The sequence below is a fragment of the Nannobrachium achirus genome (genome assembly GCF_963921795.1).
Source record: "Nannobrachium achirus genome assembly, chromosome: 18".
Lineage (NCBI taxonomy): Eukaryota > Metazoa > Chordata > Actinopteri > Myctophiformes > Myctophidae > Nannobrachium > Nannobrachium achirus.
In genome coordinates, this window is record NC_137825.1 from 40,468,093 (window position 1) to 40,478,973 (window position 10,881).

Below are 10,881 nucleotides of genomic sequence, written 5' to 3' on the forward strand. Positions count from 1 at the left end.
TGCAACTAAATAAGTAAATTGTACAGTTTCAGTGCAGAAGATAAAAGAGAAAAAAAAACTCAGTCAAAGGCATCGACAAAAAGAAAGATCTTTAGTTGTGTTTTAAAAGAAATAAGAGTGGCAGTGTTTGGTACAATTAAAGAGATCGTAACGTATGTGGAGGTTCATGTGTTGGGCAATATTACGCTGGAGAGTAATATGTTAATTATTACAGATTACTCTTAAAAAAGTAGGCTAATAATAGTACATTACTTATTACTTGGAATTAAAAGTAATAAATATGCCAGTTAGACGCCTTAAGTGCACTCGGTGCCGCGCTGTGAGCTTGTATATCTGCTATTTTTTAATAGTTAAAGCATAAAATAATGGTTAAAGTAATATGTTCCAGGTCTTACTTTTCTCTTTTTTTTTCTCTCTTCTGCACTATAATAGTATTTGCTATTATTTTTTACTTATTTTGGTTTATGCATCCTAATGTCTTATTAATACAACTCTGTTTCCTTTGCTTGATGTTCTGTGTAAAGCACACTGAATCGCCTTGTTGTTTAAATGTGCTATACAAATATCATTGACATTGCCTTGCCTTAAATTGGCTGTATGGAATTTGCCCCAAGGGTGCTGTTGAGTTCTCATTGGTGTAGCTTGGCCCTGTCCCCTATGTTGAGCTTCTATAGTGGTAAAATTGTGGTATAATATTTGCTTGTATTTTTCTGCTTAAGGAGCAAAAACATGCAAGGATACATGGCTGTGTTTTGGAAACTACAGTCCCATAGTTTCCCGATTCCCATAGAGGGGAAAACCCACTATCTAAGCTTTGCACCGGATGTGGCTGTTGGCGACAATTCCACTTTACCTCCCTATTAGTGTAGCTTTTCCCCACCCCTTTCCCTCACTGTCAGTGACTTAGATCATGTAAAACATGAAAGAGAAAATAAACATTTCAAACCTTTTTAAATGCTTGTTATTTAAATAAGACCCTAGCTTGCTAGCCATTGACCAGTCCAGAGGGGAAGCGGCCAAGCCAGAGTGGCCTTTCTTCTCTTTTAGTCAGATTAACCTTTAGAGGGCAGCAAACTCACAAAATTGGCCAAATGTTCTGCAACCTTTTTCACATTAAGACATTACACAGCATCACACATGGGAGTTTCTCCGCAGAACAAACCATTTACTAGTTCATTGGATTTGTGGGTACCTTCAGTCTGATTTGCTGAGGGAGGGGACTGCATACCAACTGACTGTCCATTTCCTTACTAGGCCACACATTCAAACGATGATTTCTATTGTAAAAGAAAGAGCAAGTTTTTTACCACTTAAAGGAGTAGTTCACCCCAAAATGATTTTTTTTCTATTGATTAGTCATGCCATGGAGACTAGAGTTCAATAATATTTTTTGGTTTTTGTCACATTCCTAAGACAAAAATTTGATTCGAGTAAATTTACCCCCATTGATTCCGGATGGTGACCCGTTTCGAAACGGGTCACCATCCGGAATGAATGGGGGAAAATGTATTGTTATCACATTTTTGTCTTAGGAATGTGACAAAAACCAAAAATCATTTTGGGGTGAACTACTCCTTTAAGCTCTATTTCAAAAATGGTAAAAATAGCTCATCTACAAGCTCACAATGTGTGACGTGTCACATTGTATCTGAGTTGTAGATCTGCTACTTTAGCTTTTTGCTTCTATTTTTACCACCGCCTATAATGACTTGCCCAAAAAAGGATGACAGGGATAAAGTGGTTAGAATGTCAGGACTGGGCTTTTCACCAGACCTGATGTTTTCAAGAGGTCATTATCTTCTGTAATTTTACTTCTTTTCTACCATCACAGGCCATTCACATTTCCTGGCTCTCCACAAATCACCCAGACTGTTGCCCTAGATTTTGACTTCTGACCTCCAAGATTAAAAAAAGGAAACCAGTACTGATTAAAACAAAATCTCTTGAATTTAAATTACAGCAAGCCATATTTTGTACTTTGGCAATTTGAAACTAGCAGATCTACAAGCTCACGTCACAATGCAATGCTTTGTGTGCTTGTAGATCTGCCGTTTGACAAATCTTTTGATAAGAATAGGAAAACGCATAAAATTGTTAACCGTAGATTGCATTCTGCCTAACCAGCCTAAGATATTGATGTTTTAATGAAACTTGAAATTCAAAGTGTTCAGGATTGACCTCAAAGTAATTACAATACAATACTGCCTGCCGGGTAGCCGAAAGCGCAGGTCAAAAATAAGTGTCACCAAAGAAGAATTGCCACATAATGTGACAGAACATCTGAAGTGGCAGCGCAGGCCTTAGCCAGCATACACAGCCACTTTCTATTTCCTGCCATTCTTCTCAGAATGGATTGGCCCATTAGGAGTGTGGATGTAGTAGTTAACGATAAACCCTCAACAAAAGCCTCGACTATGAGTTTCCTTATTATCCCCCGACAAAAACAAGAAGTGGGTCGTGATTGCATGCACACACACACACACACACACACTCACGGACGCACACACGCGCACGCACAGACTCTACAAACACACAAGCACAAACCAGTAAAGGAAATGTGTCAGAGGTCTGGTAACGGCCAAGCAGATGGCTTGAGGGTTCACAATGGAGAGACGGGTGCACATTTAAATGGATAGCCAGCCAGCCAGCCTGATGGAATTTTACTTCACACACATGCAGTCGCGCGCGCACACACACACACACACACACACACACACACACACACACACACACACACACACACACACACACACACACACACACACACACACACACACACACACACACACACACACACACACACACACGTCACACACACACATTTTGAAGGGTCACCTATCAGACGGATACAGTCATTGTCAGCAGCGATAGAGTTACATCAGAGAGGAGAAAGAAAGAGGGGAAGATGGAAGAGAAAACAGGAAACGAGATGAATGAAAGCTCTGGAGTCATGATGTTGTAGTTAACTCATGACCTGTGCACTCTGTATTGCAGCTCTCCATGGTCATATACGTATATATACCCTGAATTGGATCCTCATTCACTGCCCAGCGAGCTCCTTCTATTTACTGCTTTGGGATATTTTCAATGGAATTTCAGCAGCTTTAACTATAGGGATTATGTCAGTGACAAAGGGCATGACCTGCAACAGAGGTCAATAGCCATGCAGTACCATACAGTATTCTGTATTCTTCTCAAAATGCTGAAAATCAGGACACTTCTTATCGCACCGGTTTTGTTCAAGTCCTGAGTGCTACTGGCACTATGTAACTTCTTTTTAATGAATGAATGGTAATTTGTATCTGTATGGTAAAGTATACAATTGGGGTGGTTGTACTTTGTCTTCCTGTTCTTTAGATTGTGACACCTAGACACAGGATCTGACAAGAATCTTGACCTGATGGTCAAGATTACATTTATCCCGGGGCGCCTGGTGGCCTAGTGGACCAGGCGCATACCATATTGGCATTGCCATTTCGGCATCAATGCCTGTCTGCGTTGCCGGTTTGATTCCCGATCCGGGCGACCTTTGCCGCATGTCACTCCCCGTCTCTCCCCCATTTTCTGTCAGTCTACTGTCCTATCCAATAAAGGCAAAAAGCCCAAAAACAAATCTTAAAAAAAAAAGATTACATTTATCCCTTGATCAAGCAGGGGATGCTCTATTAGCTCAATGGTAAAAATGTCAGCGCTTGCGCAGGAGACCACGTTCAAATCTGGGGTAGAAGAAGAAAGTTACAACTCTGCACGACTCAGTGGAAATGGACCCTTACAAGCTAAACTGAGGATTTGACATGGAACTAAAAGGAATCTATAGACGGCTAAAGAATGCATATCCATGGTAATTTAGGGCTCATTCCGCTCATAATGGTAATGTGAGCCCACCCTTAAGGGGAAAAGGATATATGGTACCAGACCATGGGGTTAGCGCTCTTGAACTGGTCGATTCATGCCCATTCTTCTCTACATGTGCTCTTCCTGTCCACGCTCTGACAGCTTCCTGCCAGCTTCCTGTGTCTGTCCGAGCGAAGAAACACACTTTCAACACTCCGTTATACAACTATTGACCTCAATTGTAAATGACACTCAAAACAACGCTTCGGCTGGCAGACACAAAATAGCCCAGATGGACATCCTGAAACGTAGAGATACGTAACGGATAAAGGTTGTTCATGACCACTGCCTCACAACCTACATCTATAGTGTGTCATTCATCCCAGACAGTATACGTTCTTGTTTATCTGTTAAGTCAGCAATCATCAGATTCATTTAGAACATAACATACATGCAGATAATAATAAATTGAATTGAATTGAATTTACTGTACTGCAGTACTGTTTTCAAACTGCTAATATAAGTATTGAAACAATACAAAATCTGATGAATGTAATGCCCATTGTAAAGTGCTTTGAATAAAGGCGCTATATAAATGTATCATTTAACATTTACAGTGGACAATGGCCTGGTTTTCTTTGCTGTTGAGACCGGGGCAGAGTCAGAAACACCCACAGTAAACTCTTTAAGTTTAAGATAAAGGTATCTGGGGCTTAACATTTATATCTAAGACCATTACAACAAGTCAGTGTTTAATTTCCTGGTCAGCAAATTATGTTTTCAGTTGGCCAACTGTGAAGCTGTTTACAAGGAAATTTAGCCATGCATACTAGGAAAGGAGGCTATAGGAAATGATTTGAAATGATTGCAACAGGGCATGAAAAAAGAGGTTAGGCCTAATTTGTTTATTTTGGTCAAGATTACGTTACTACGAGTGTGTGTGTGTGTGTGTGTGTGTGTGTGTGTGTGTGTGTGTGTGTGTGTGTGTGTGTGTGTGTGTGTGTGTGCGTGTGCGTGTGCGTGTGCGTGTGCGTGTGCCGTGTGCGTATCTGTCTATCTGCGTCGCCATGTCTATTTGCTGACTAAAAATCTATATGCCTTTGCTTTGAAGAGTACAAAGGAAGGTGATAATTAGGAAATAATGTTCTGGAGGAGCTGATAGATGTGTTTACTTGGCTTGACCAGTTTATCTATGGACACATTGGACAGTGATGTATGTGACTACAGAGTCGCCAGTTTAAATCCCAGACTAGCCTGTCAAAACTGGGCAGGAAAGTAGGCGACACAAATGTCCTGCCAAGACATTGGCTTTGCCCTCTAATATTCTAAGATACAAATATTTGTAGTAGTAGGCTAAAGTATTTGTTATGTAATTTCCAAAACACTTGGGGGTTTCTGCATTTTAAAGGGATCATTTTAACCACAGACTTCAGTTACATACAATATCCCATTATAATTTAACCTAATTTGCCTTTATAAAACAAAATGTGTTATTTGTCACTGGCAAAATGGTAAATCGTGCATTTATATAGCAACTTTGGCTTAATCCAAGGCACTTTACGGAGATTGTGCATTACATTCACCCACCGATGGTGGAGGAAACCATGCAAGGCACCAACCTGCTCACCAGGAGCAACTAGTGGTTCAGATTCTTGCTCAAGGACTCTTCAACACTAACTCTGGGGGAGCCCGGAATCGAACTGGCAACCCTTCGGGAACCCTCCGTGTTATAAGATAGCAACTCTACCCCTGAGCCACTGCCGCCCTGGCACTGGCACTGGCATTGACATCTATTAAAGAATTATGTTGTCATAAGGCAAATAAAAACTGGATGATACTGAAATATTAATGTTTAATTATTTGTTCCCCATTAATGTATTCTCTCTACATACATGTCTTGTAGTTGTGCAACCTTCTTTGAATAGTTGATCAATCATGGGCTTTAGCGCAAACACTGACCGATTTGAACCTGTAGATGGAGCCAGAGAGAGCAGGTGTGAGAGCAGGTTTTATCAAACCTTTCCATGATGAACAGCCTCAGATCTACTGGTGTGTATCTAAAACCCTCCCAACACAACCTCCTGCTGAAATTATACAAATAAGGTACATCAGCATTTATAATAATTTGTCAAAAGACATTTCTGTTTGTGAGATCATGCAATAGAAAAGTGTCTCAGTTTAATACACTAAAATGTATTTACATCTAGATTTCCATTTAATCACTGACAACTTAATACATTTTAGTTACATTTTACTACAGTTTGTATAGGTTATAGGATTATTTTGTTTTTATTGGTTTCAATTATGAAATCATCATTAGTTTAGAAGACAGTAGTAAAAATAAAATTCAAGGTCACCTATATCGGTTACAAACATCACACATTAAAAAAATACAATCTGACACAGCTTTTTAAAGCCATACTTGCCCAATGTCCTTCCCATACATATGTATAGTTTTATTTTAACTGTTGAACCAAGAAGATATTTGAAACACACTCGGCTGCTTAAGAATCCACTCAGACCGCGTCGGTAACTATCTCTTAGGTCAGCAAAATTAAAACGTTAGTTATTATTTAGGCTGACATGTTTCACTTAGGTTTGTTTATCAACCATTATGCTGAGCACTACATCCTCTCTCTCTGTGTCTGTCTGTCACTCTCTCACTCACGGCATTGTGGAGAGCTCTCTTCAGCAAGGCAAGGACCCCCGAAGGGTCTAAGAGTAGCTCTCATAAGCCTCCCCCCCCCCCCCCCCCCCCCCCCCACACACACACACACACACACACACTCACTTCTGCTCAGTACACAAAACCCTCTCAGGTCCTGTTGGTTCACTCGTCTGTCTACTTTAAGTGGATACATTGTACTATAAGAAGAACGAGGCATGTCAAGATGGAAGTGCACACACTTCTCCCTTCTTCTCCTCCCTGTCTCCATCTCTATCACAGTCTGTCTGTATCACACGCACGCACAAGCGTGTGTGTGTGCGCGCAGGGGCGTCACAAGGGGGGGAAAAGTGGGACTGAGTTACTAGGGCCCAAGCTGGAGGGGCCTTCATTACTTTATATTTTAGCTATTGAAAAATAGCAGATACACAAGGCCTTCATTACTTTATATTTTAGCTATTGAAAAATAGCAGATAGCTTGTAGATCTGCTATATTTGAAAAGTCGTGAAAATGTGTGCAAATATTTTAATATATGTATTTTTTAAGCGAACATTTGTAACTCAAATTTTGCTTATGGGGGGTCCCTCGTCGCTGGAACTGAATATTTTGAGATGGGGTTCCGTGGCCAAATACATATAATTTTGGGGGTCCTTCACATGAAAACGTTTGAGCACCACTGACATTAAAAACAGTTTTTTGAAAAAACCCTTAGAAGGATTTGAAAGATGTTTCTAAATAGCAGATCTACAAGCTCAGTGCTGCGCTGTGAATGTTGAAAACTGCTATTTTTCAATAGTTAAAGCACAAAATAAATACTGTGTTCCCAGTTTCCCCTATGAAGAACATTCATGGGGGCCCGCAGTGAATCATTGCACCAAGGGCCCAGAATTTGGTGCGACGCCTCTGTGTGTGCGTGTGCATGTGTGTAGCCTACTTGCATTACTTAAGTTGTGAGGGCCAGATTTGAGAAATAGATATTGTGAGGACAATTATCCTGGTCCTCATAAGAGAAATGGTTGTTTTATGATTTGATTTGGTTTATTGGTTGATTAAGAAAATATAGTTAGGATTAGTATTAGACATTTGTTTTAGATAGGGGTTAGAGTGATGCCTTATTTATACTTACTGTAGCTGCGTGAGGGTGTCGCACAACAACATGGCTGATCTGACATATTGTGAGCTTGTAGATCTGCTTGTAAATCTGGTTTCGTTTTTGGGTTAAAAATTGCCCCCGAAAGGTTGCCGTCCTAAAATGTTGATTTCCTCACAAGTATATTAATACAACGTGCGTGTGTGTGTGTGTGTGTGTGTGTGTGTGTGTGTGTGTGTGTGTGTGTGTGTGTGTGTTGTGTGTGTGTGTGTGTGTGTGTGTGTGTGTGTGTGTGTGTGTGTGTGTGTGTGTGTGTGTGTGTGTGTGTGTGTGTGTGTGTGTGTGTGTGTGTGTGTGTGCACGCACACGCGAATGTGCACAAGTGTCTGTCTCTGTGTCTCTCCTGGTGAGAGTAGATGTGTACACAACAACTGCACATCTCCAGCTCTGCTTCCTCAACAGTGGAAGGTCAAGGTGGTGTCAGGCCTCATTCTGATGCACAAACAGGGGGAAGTTGCTCCTCAGCTCCTTGACGTACACGACTAAACCAACACAGATAAGCTTCATTTAGTCTACACCAGTGGGTCCCAAACTTTTTAGCCCGTCGCCCGAAAGAGAAATTATTAGACGTTTGCCCGGGACCCAAACAGTGAAAACACATTTTCACTGCTTCTTAAACATTTTGTTTTCTAATGTATGGAGTGTCTTTGGTTTTTCTTTGATTTCTTAATGAAAGTAGGCCTACTGAAAGAAAAAAAATCATTGCATTTTGTTTTTAATTCATGGAACAAAAATATAAAAATGTTCGAAACAAAACAGAGAGCCCTTGAGCTTCTACTCCCACTGGTTTCACTTTGTCCTGTCATCGTAGAACTCTGGACAAATCAGCTGTTAGTCACATTCCACGTACGTACAGTACACACAGATTAGCTTGTGAATAGTTTTTGTTTCATTTGACAACTCTAATTTGTATTTTCTCTCCAACGTAGTCATCATTGCCTCTGATACGCATGGATGGAGTCACCAATAGCTTATTTTCAACTGACAGTGAGGAGTTTCAATAGGAGAACGTAATGCTCACAGAGGTTTGCACTATACCCCTCCCTCTCCCCCCAACCATTGATGCCCCCTACACCAGGGGTTCTCAACCTGTGGGTCGGGACCCCCAGATGATTAACCTAATGTGCATTGTGCAACATTGTTTTCTCTCTAAGCAGTAAACAAACCAACATAAAGTTTAAGTTTATAGAGGGTATCTAAACATTTCTAAAGTGACAATTTAAGGAATTTTAATACCTCTGAAATGCCAAATTAATCATTGGCCAAATTGTCAAATATTAGAGGCAGAAATTGTGAAAATAGCAGATCTACATGCTCACAACGCCTCGCGTTGCAAGGCGTTGTGAGCATGTAGATACTGTATGCTATTTTCACAATAGAACCGTTTTATACAAAATGTAGTGCCTCAACTCTTAATGCTCGTTAGGGTGGGGGGGGGGGGGAGGTCCCCAGTTAAAATATGATTATTTTGGGAGTCGTGGCCTGAAAAGGTTGAGAACCACTGCCCTACACTTCCGAACAGGTGCCAGTAGGAGTCACTAAGTTCAGCCACAAAGGTCACCAACTATCTTCCCACCAGCCAGCACCCAGTGGTTCTCAACAGCAGTTTCATATCAAGGACTCACAGATTGATATGCATTGATTAGGCCACGGACCCCCATCTGAAAACATTTTGTGACATACACTCCAAGAAGAGAAGATTTATGTTGAGTTTTCCAAAATATTCCAAAATAGCAGATCGAGCTCACAAAGCGTCACATTTCAACGCATTGTGAGCTTGTATATAAGTAGTATAACATAGGCTTAAAGTGGTTAAACTGTTGTGCGATGCTATACTAGCTCATTTTGCTGGGGACAGCTTTCAAGAGGCAGAGGCACTGATGCCTGCATGCTGAAGGCCAACCCTGTCTGTTTTTTCTTTTTTTAATCTAAAGCATAGAAACGAAAATGTATGCCTTCCTTTATGTCATTCTAATGTTCCAAATGGCAAAACACATCCATGTTGCATGCATTTGATCCAGGAGGACTGTTATACACAATAACAGTGAAATATGTCGTTGGGCTGTAGCTATAATATTGTCTGTGAAATACGGTTTAAGTACACAGAATCTCATCTATATTTATCTGGCAACATGGTTTAGGCCTGACTCATTGCTGTACTGCACTGTATGTACAGCTTGACACAAATAACACCTTAACATCACATCGATACTGCTTTCGGTCACAGTTAGGCACACAAATAACACCTTAACATCGCATATCGATACTACTTTCGGTCGCAGTTAGGCACAAAAATAACTTATTTAGACTAAGTTGACACGTCTTTGTCATTGTGACTGTAGGTCGCATTTAGTTGCGACCATTATTTTGAGCTTGTAGATCTGATGTTTCGGAGACTTTAGGCTTTAATGTTTAAAGTGCGACTGAAGCAGGGCTTAGCCCACATGGTTTCCTCTTCTAAAGTGAAATGTCTTGTACCTTGTTGTATGTGTGCACTATTCCCCTCCGTCATTATTGGGAAATGAGTTGAGCATTCACTTAGAATGAGGAAGTGGAAGAGAGACGACACACACACACACACACGCACACGCACACGCGCACACGCACACACACACACACACACACACACACACACACACACACACACACACACACACACACACACACACACACACATATAAAGCAGTGCAGTAGTACGCCCTAACAGACAGACATGTGGTCTTCAGATAGCCTGTTGTTTTTAAACAGGAGAACATATGAACTTACTGATAGACAAATCCTCTGGGGGTCCCACTGCTGACTGCACAACTCCATGCATGGCTGACAAGAGTCCTCTGTCTACACACTGCACTAGAGAGAGAGAGAGAGAGAGAGAGAGAGAGAGAGAGAGAGAGAGAGAGAGAGAGAGAGAGACAGGCAGAGGAGGAAAGAAAGTATGTGTTAGAGCAGGGGGTTTATTAAGGTGCATGGGGGCTTCAGTGAAGCAAATTGGAAAATAAAACAGCATTGCATTGGGATGCGTCGTGAGCTTGTAGGGCCACTGCCAGAGGCGATTCGAGGGTCATCTGCATGGAAAGGTTTGGGAAACCCATGTGTTAAGGCCCCACCGTACTTTGATTCTGACTTTTCAATTGCCTTAGCAGATTCCCGCAAAAAGCACTCTATTCCCATTGAAAAGCATTGGCAGGGCAGAATAAAGGTGTGGCTGCAGCCTAATATATTTTTTGCTGA

General features: G+C 41.1%; 1 protein-coding gene across 1 annotated transcript in view; it reads right to left on the minus strand.

Annotated features, from left to right (window-relative positions):
• Window positions 1-10,428, minus strand: part of exoc6 (exocyst complex component 6) — a gene marked incomplete at its 5' end in the record, with an annotated part of 127,739 nt that extends 117,311 nt beyond the window's left edge. Inside the window, one exon of the mRNA XM_080748096.1 lies at window positions 10,417-10,428. The remainder of the gene's footprint in view (window positions 1-10,416) is intronic.
• Window positions 10,429-10,881: the final 453 nt, after the last annotated feature.